This window comes from Ranitomeya imitator, chromosome 2, assembly GCF_032444005.1.
Source record: "Ranitomeya imitator isolate aRanImi1 chromosome 2, aRanImi1.pri, whole genome shotgun sequence".
Lineage (NCBI taxonomy): Eukaryota > Metazoa > Chordata > Amphibia > Anura > Dendrobatidae > Ranitomeya > Ranitomeya imitator.
Window position 1 is genome coordinate 547,560,693 of NC_091283.1, and position 6,664 is coordinate 547,567,356.

Below are 6,664 nucleotides of genomic sequence, written 5' to 3' on the forward strand. Positions count from 1 at the left end.
AGATAATTCATAAAAATACACACATGCATTGTGTGCTGGTATTAGGGTACTGAGTGCAGCACTCCTCTGTAGACATGGCATCTCTACACTGATAGAACTATAATATATATACATACACATATACACACACACTGTACATTACGTACAATATATACTACAGATACAAGGATCATATATATATATATATATATATATATATATATATATACACACACACTGTACGCTATACATTAACTACACTATATACTGCAGATACACTATTACATATACAAGGATCAACTCCAGTATATCCATACACTTATTTACAAACAAGAAAATACATATACTGCACACTACACTATATATTACATACACTATATACACACACCACCATACGCACACTATTATATATACTTACCTATCCTGCAGGGCCTTCACCACCTGCACCATTATCCCAGGCCAGCAGTCAGTAGGAGCCCCCAGCACAGCAGGAGACTATAATATGAGCGGCTGCTGTCTCTTCCAGTGCAGACTCTTGGTCACCCCCTCCCCCGGTCCCGACTGCAAGTGATGCGAGTACAGGGAGACTTCCTACACAGCAGTTTCCTAGCACTGGTGTTATGGAGGGACAGTGTAGTGTAGCCTAGTGCAGTAGTGCCGGCAGCTGGATCCCACAGGAATAGTGGGGCACCGGGGTCCCTCCTGCAGCCCAGTGAAGCCCTAGTTCTGGAGCCACTAGGAGTCAGCATCACAGAATTGCTGACCTTTACTGGCTTCAATCTCTTCCTGCAGAGCTCCGGTCACTGCTGCTGTTATGTTCTGGAGTAGGTGAGGGTGAGAGAAGATGGAGGCGGCACCGAGCTCTGCACAGAGCAAAAGCCCAGGTCCTTGTGCAGTGTCTGCTGTAGTGAGTGCGGCCACCTCAGACAGGAGCGATGCAATCACCTCATAATGCCTCCAGACCAGCAGGAAAAGAGGTGGGGCCCAAAGTGTATGAGACCTGCTGACTGCGTGTCTGGTCAGTCCGGGCCCTCCCTCCTTACCTCTCCTCACCGGGCCCTCCCTCCTTACCTCTCCTCACCGGGCCCTCCCTCCTTACCTCTCCTCACCGGGCCCTCCCTCCTTACCTCTCCTCACCGGGCCCCTTACACATGTAATGGCTGTAATGCCCTGATGGCGGCCCTGTCACTCATTGTCTAAAATATGAAAGGTGTCAGTAGCGGCATCCCTTGTGGTCTACAGCATTAAAATGGTCAACATCAAAATATAAGGTATTCCAAACAATTGAATGTATTAACATATAGCAATAGAAAACACGGCACTCAGGGATTCTTGGTGGTGCACAAGTTAGGTATCCAACCCGTAGACTGTAAACAATAAATTACTTGGCACTCAGGAGAATATTTTCATAATGAGAAGTGAAAAATTCATTTATTGGGTGCATCCAGTTCAAATTTAAACGTTTTCGGTCTAATCACAAGACCTTCATCAGAAATCGTTTGAGAGTACTAGAATATATATACAGAAAAAACAAGAAAGGTTTTTTTAGAAAAAGATTACATGATGCACAGTATAAACATGAACATGTTACATTCTGGTCAAAATATAATAAATACATCACATGTTGAACGATGGATAACGACTGTGGCGGTCAGAACAAGTCCGGCCTGGTGTTTCGTGAGTCGTGAGCTTCGTATAAGAGATATTGTAAACTGTGGACGTGATAAGGAAAAAATTGTACAGTGATGGTGGTGCATCCTTGCCAAGGGCATAGCTGAACAAGAGGCAAATAGATCATCCCCAGGAAAAAGGATACTGACTATGAAGTGACCTCCCGAGATGCGGGGTCACAGAGAGAGGGTGCAAAGGGAGACTGCCTAAAATACAAAAATATTACATTAAAAATAAGACATGGACATATGGAGATAGATGCCATAGTGCAGATATCGTGTGGGGCAACCGGGCACATGGCTCAGTGAACCTGTTAAGAGTAACCAATAAAGCCCATATACGTGACCACCTAGAGCCTGTATGTAGAGAGACATGAGAATACAAACTATAAGACCCAGATAAAGCGCCACCAGAGGCCCCAAATTAATACCTGGAAAGCACACTGACTATATACGGGCCCACAAGGGTGCCGGCGTCAGATAGGGTCCGGGAGAAGAGAGCGCCTGGGAACCAAAAGAGGAGGAGAATTACCCATCTTTATGGAGCTTGCTGCCAGGCCCCAGTCCGAAAAAAATGGGGGGAACAATAGGGATAAGGACATTAAGGGACAAAGGACAAAGGCCACTGTTACCTGAGGGTCCGGAGGTGTGAGGGAAGAGCGCTGGAGAGAGGCGAGGTACTCGCAAGAGCTGAAGCGCTGTAGACAAGGGAGAAGATAACAGGGGTCGGACATAAAGTAAAAGGGAGCACGGGCAGATGAAGAGCGCTGAAGCAGGAGCCCATACCTGGAACCACGGAGCGCACCGGCGCGATGTGACAGGGGTAGTGTTGCTCCCGGGACTGGAGACGGGCAGAGGCACTTCCGGGTTTAAGTGCTTACTGCCCCGCGGTCACCTGACCGGCCGCGTCACAAGGACATGTGACCGGAGAATCAGCGCGCGGCAATGGAGCAGTCGGCTCAGAGGAGCCAGGGAGGTGACCAGAACCTACAGCGCCTGCGCAAATGGGCAAAAGTCCAAACGGAGCAGCGTGTGTGAGGCCATAACAAGAGAATCACAGCGCTGGGCGGGTCTAGACACAGATAGAAAAGCAGAGCTTTTTTTTTTAATTCTCCTCCTCTTTTGGTTCCCAGGCGCTCTCTTCTCCCGGACCCTATCTGACGCCGGCACCCTTGTGGGCCCGTATATAGTCAGTGTGCTTTCCAGGTATTAATTTGGGGCCTCTGGTGGCGCTTTATCTGGGTCTTATAGTTTGTATTCTCATGTCTCTCTACATACAGGCTCTTGGTGGTCACGTATATGGGCTTTATTGGTTACTCTTAACAGGTTCACTGAGCCATGTGCCCGGTTGCCCCACACGATATCTGCACTATGGCATCTATCTCCATATGTCCATGTCTTATTTTTAATGTAATCTTTTTGTATTTTAGGCAGTCTCCCTTTGCACCCTCTCTCTGTGACCCCGCATCTCGGGAGGTCACTTCATAGTCAGTATCCTTTTTCCTGGGGATGATCTATTTGCCTCTCGTTCAGCTATGCCCTTGGCAAGGATGCACCACCATCACTGTACAATTTTTTCCTTATCACGTCCACAGTTTACAATATCTCTTATACGAAGCTCACGACTCACGAAACACCAGGCCGGACTTGTTCTGACCGCCACCGTCGTTATCCATCGTTCAACATGTGATGTATTTATTATATTTTGACCAGAATGTAACATGTTCATGTTTATACTGTGCATCATGTAATCTTTTTCTAAAAAAACCTTTCTTGTTTTTTCTGTATATATATTCTAGTACTCTCAAACGATTTCTGATGAAGGTCTTGTGATTAGACCGAAAACGTTTAAATTTGAACTGGATGCACCCAATAAATGAATTTTTCACTTCTCATTATGAAAATATTCTCCTGAGTGCCAAGTAATTTATTGTTTAATTGAATGTATTAAGTTTTACATAATTGACAACCTATTTTATTGAATGGGATAATGTGACCATCACTAATGGTCTAAATTATTGAGGGAGTCAACAATAACACCCTAGGGTCTAGGGTATTAAAAAATATTTTTCAGCAGCTATTGTTAACTATGATTTTGAAAGAGTCAATTTCAGCATTCTTAGTTTTCTAGGATTCAAAAGGTTGTCAACACTTTCATTTTATGGTGATCAATTTTTACATTTGTGGTGATCTAGGATATTGGAAGGCTTAATTTTTATTATCACTGACGGTCTAGGGTACTTAGGATATAGAAATACTTGACATTCATATAGGTGTATTCAAGAACTTATTTATTGAATGTAGACAATACAGAAACTTCAGTCATTTGGATAGAGAAGACCTGTTTTGAAGCGTGCTGAATGAGGGTCTGCAGTGTCCACCACTGAGACTGAAAAATAGCGGACAGCAGTTTAAATCTAAGATGGCGATGGCTGCTGGTCTGAAGTGGGGAGGTCTTGCCCATCGTGGGAGTGCACTGTGTCTGAAGGCGTGAAAACGAAGTGCCCATCCTACCAGGATGATAACCTCAAGGTGGAGGTGTGCGGCATCTAAGGTCCAACCCAGTAAAGGTGGAGCAGCGCAGAAGGGAGCAAGATCCAGGAAGAGGAGCGCCTCATCGAATAACAAACAACATAAAGAGAGTGTGGATCGCCCCCCAAGGGCAGTGGGGTACTCGTTACTGGGTCCTTCGGTTCACAGGGGGATGTCTCGGTGGCTGACCCGGTCTATGGCCCTGGGACGTCTGTGTAAAAGGGAAAGGTCTTTGAAGGGATAGAGTTTATGTTCGTGACGCCACCTGTGGTATTTGGTCAGGGTGACTGACGCTGCTTTAAGGGGTCCTTTGGGGTGATATTATGGCAGCTAGATGGTATACCTTCCCACAGGTGAAGTGTGTCCCCAGGGCTTCCCGGTGTGTAGATGGTGATATGATGAGAGGCGCAGATAAGAACGAGGACACAAGGTTGCAGTCTCTTTACCTTTACTGAAGACTTCAGCATCCACAGTCCAGGGCACCAGATCACAGGGCAGGCAGAGTCCGGCCAGTTTGGAGGCAAGTCCAGAGTTCCCTTATCCAGCTGGAAATCAGTATCCTTCCTATGCGCTGCGGTGGTGTAGTCCCTTACTGCCTATGGCTTCACATAAGGGTCTCACAGATGAGATGTTTCACTCTCTCTGTCCCACATATAGGATAGGACAAAACCCGTATGAGTGGTGACTTGAGCCTGTTTATTGGGTCTCTTACATAACCCGCCTCTGTAGGTGTCACCGTGCCTCCTGGGTGTAGGTGCGGACATTTAATCTGCAATTAACTGTCCTGCCGGTCTCTGAAATAAGGCGTAGAGGTCCTTACTCCCTCAGTGTTCCGGCTACCGGTATGTTGCGCCTCAGAAGGAGACAGTTTGAGCGGGGCTGGTCCCCTTCTGGTATCCTCTCCTTTGCTTCGACTTCCTTCACTCTCGCTGCAATACAATTCTGCCTTTCAATGTCTCTATCTGGGAGCTGCAGCTCTGAGGGCATGCACAGCTCCTTTAACCTTCCATCCTCCTCAGACTCCGGTCTGGAACTCCTAACAGAACTCCTGTCTGGAGCTCTGTCAGGAACCAATTCCTGTCTGGAACTGACTGACTTTCCCTACAGACTACCAGTTATATATATATATATATATACAGTTAGGGCCAGAAATATTTGGACAGTGACACAATTTTCGCGAGTTGGGCTCTGCATGCCACCACATTGGATTTGAAATGAAACCTCTACAACAGAATTCAAGTGCAGATTGTAACGTTTAATTTGAAGGGTTGAACAAAAATATCTGATAGAAAATGTAGGAATTGTACACATTTCTTTACAAACACTCCACATTTTAGGTCAAAAGTAATTGGACAAATAAACATAACCCAAACAAAATATTTTTATTTTCAATATTTTGTTGCAAATCCTTTGGAGGCAATCACTGTTTTAAGTCTGGAACCCATGGACATCACCAAACGCTGGGTTTCCTCCTTCTTAATGCTTTGCCAGGCCTTTACAGCCGCAGCCTTCAGGTCTTGCTTGTTTGTGGGTCTTTCCGTCTTAAGTCTGGATTTGAGCAAGTGAAATGCATGCTCAATTGGGTTTAGATCTGGAGATTGACTTGGCCATTGCAGAATGTTCCACTTTTTGGCACTCATGAACTCCTGGGTAGCTTTGGCTGTATGCTTGGGGTCATTGTCCATCTGTACTATGAAGCGCCGTCCAATCAACTTTGCAGCATTTGGCTGAATCTGGGCTGAAAGTATAACCTGGTACACTTCAGAATTCATCCGGCTACTCTTGTCTGCTCTTATGTCATCAATAAACACAAGTGACCCAGTGCCATTGAAAGCCATGCATGCCCATGCCATCACGTTGCCTCCACCATGTTTTACAGAGGATGTGGTGTGCCTTGGATCATGTGCCGTTCCCTTTCTTCTCCAAACTTTTTTCTTCCCATCATTCTGGTACAGGTTGATCTTTGTCTCATCTGTCCATAGAATACTTTTCCAGAACTGAGCTGGCTTCTTGAGGTGTTTTTCTGCAAATTTAACTCTGGCCTGTCTATTTTTGGTATTGATGAATGGTTTGCATCTACATGTGAACCCTTTGTATTTACTGTCATGGAGTCTTCTCTTTACTGTTGACTTAGAGACAGATACACCTACTTCACTGAGAGTGTTCTGGACTTCAGTTGATGTTGTGAACGGGTTCTTCTTCACCAAATTAAGTATGCGGCGATCATCCACCACTGTTGTCATCCGTGGACGCCCAGGCCTTTTTGAGTTCCCAAGCTCACCAGTCAATTCCTTTTTTCTCAGAATGTACCCAACTGTTGATTTTGCTACTCCAAGCATGTCTGCTATCTCTCTGATAGATTTTTTCTTTTTTTTCAGCCTCAGGATGTTCTGCTTCACCTCAATTGAGAGTTCCTTTGACCGCATGTTGTCTGCTCACAGCAACAGCTTCCAAATGCAAAACCACACACCTGGAATCCACCC

The 6,664-nt window shown here is 45.6% G+C and overlaps 2 long non-coding RNA genes across 3 annotated transcripts; one reads left to right on the forward strand and one right to left on the reverse strand.

Annotated features, from left to right (window-relative positions):
- Positions 1 to 1,396: 1,396 nt before the first annotated feature.
- Positions 1,397 to 2,522, reverse strand: LOC138667580 (uncharacterized). Of its 2 annotated transcripts, XR_011318834.1 has the most exons (6): positions 2,436 to 2,522; positions 2,282 to 2,347; positions 2,081 to 2,153; positions 1,796 to 1,856; positions 1,596 to 1,691; positions 1,397 to 1,487 (listed from the first exon to the last, which is right to left on the reverse strand). It is a non-coding gene; the product is annotated as an uncharacterized lncRNA (long non-coding RNA). The 2 variants fall into 2 exon arrangements; XR_011318833.1 differs by having other exon boundaries at positions 1,397 to 1,691.
- A 239-nt stretch (positions 2,523 to 2,761) lies between these two features.
- On the forward strand, positions 2,762 to 3,539 carry LOC138667581 (uncharacterized). Its single transcript, XR_011318835.1, has 3 exons — positions 2,762 to 2,855; positions 3,080 to 3,140; positions 3,245 to 3,539. It is a non-coding gene; the product is annotated as an uncharacterized lncRNA (long non-coding RNA).
- The last annotated feature ends 3,125 nt before the right edge of the window (positions 3,540 to 6,664 follow it).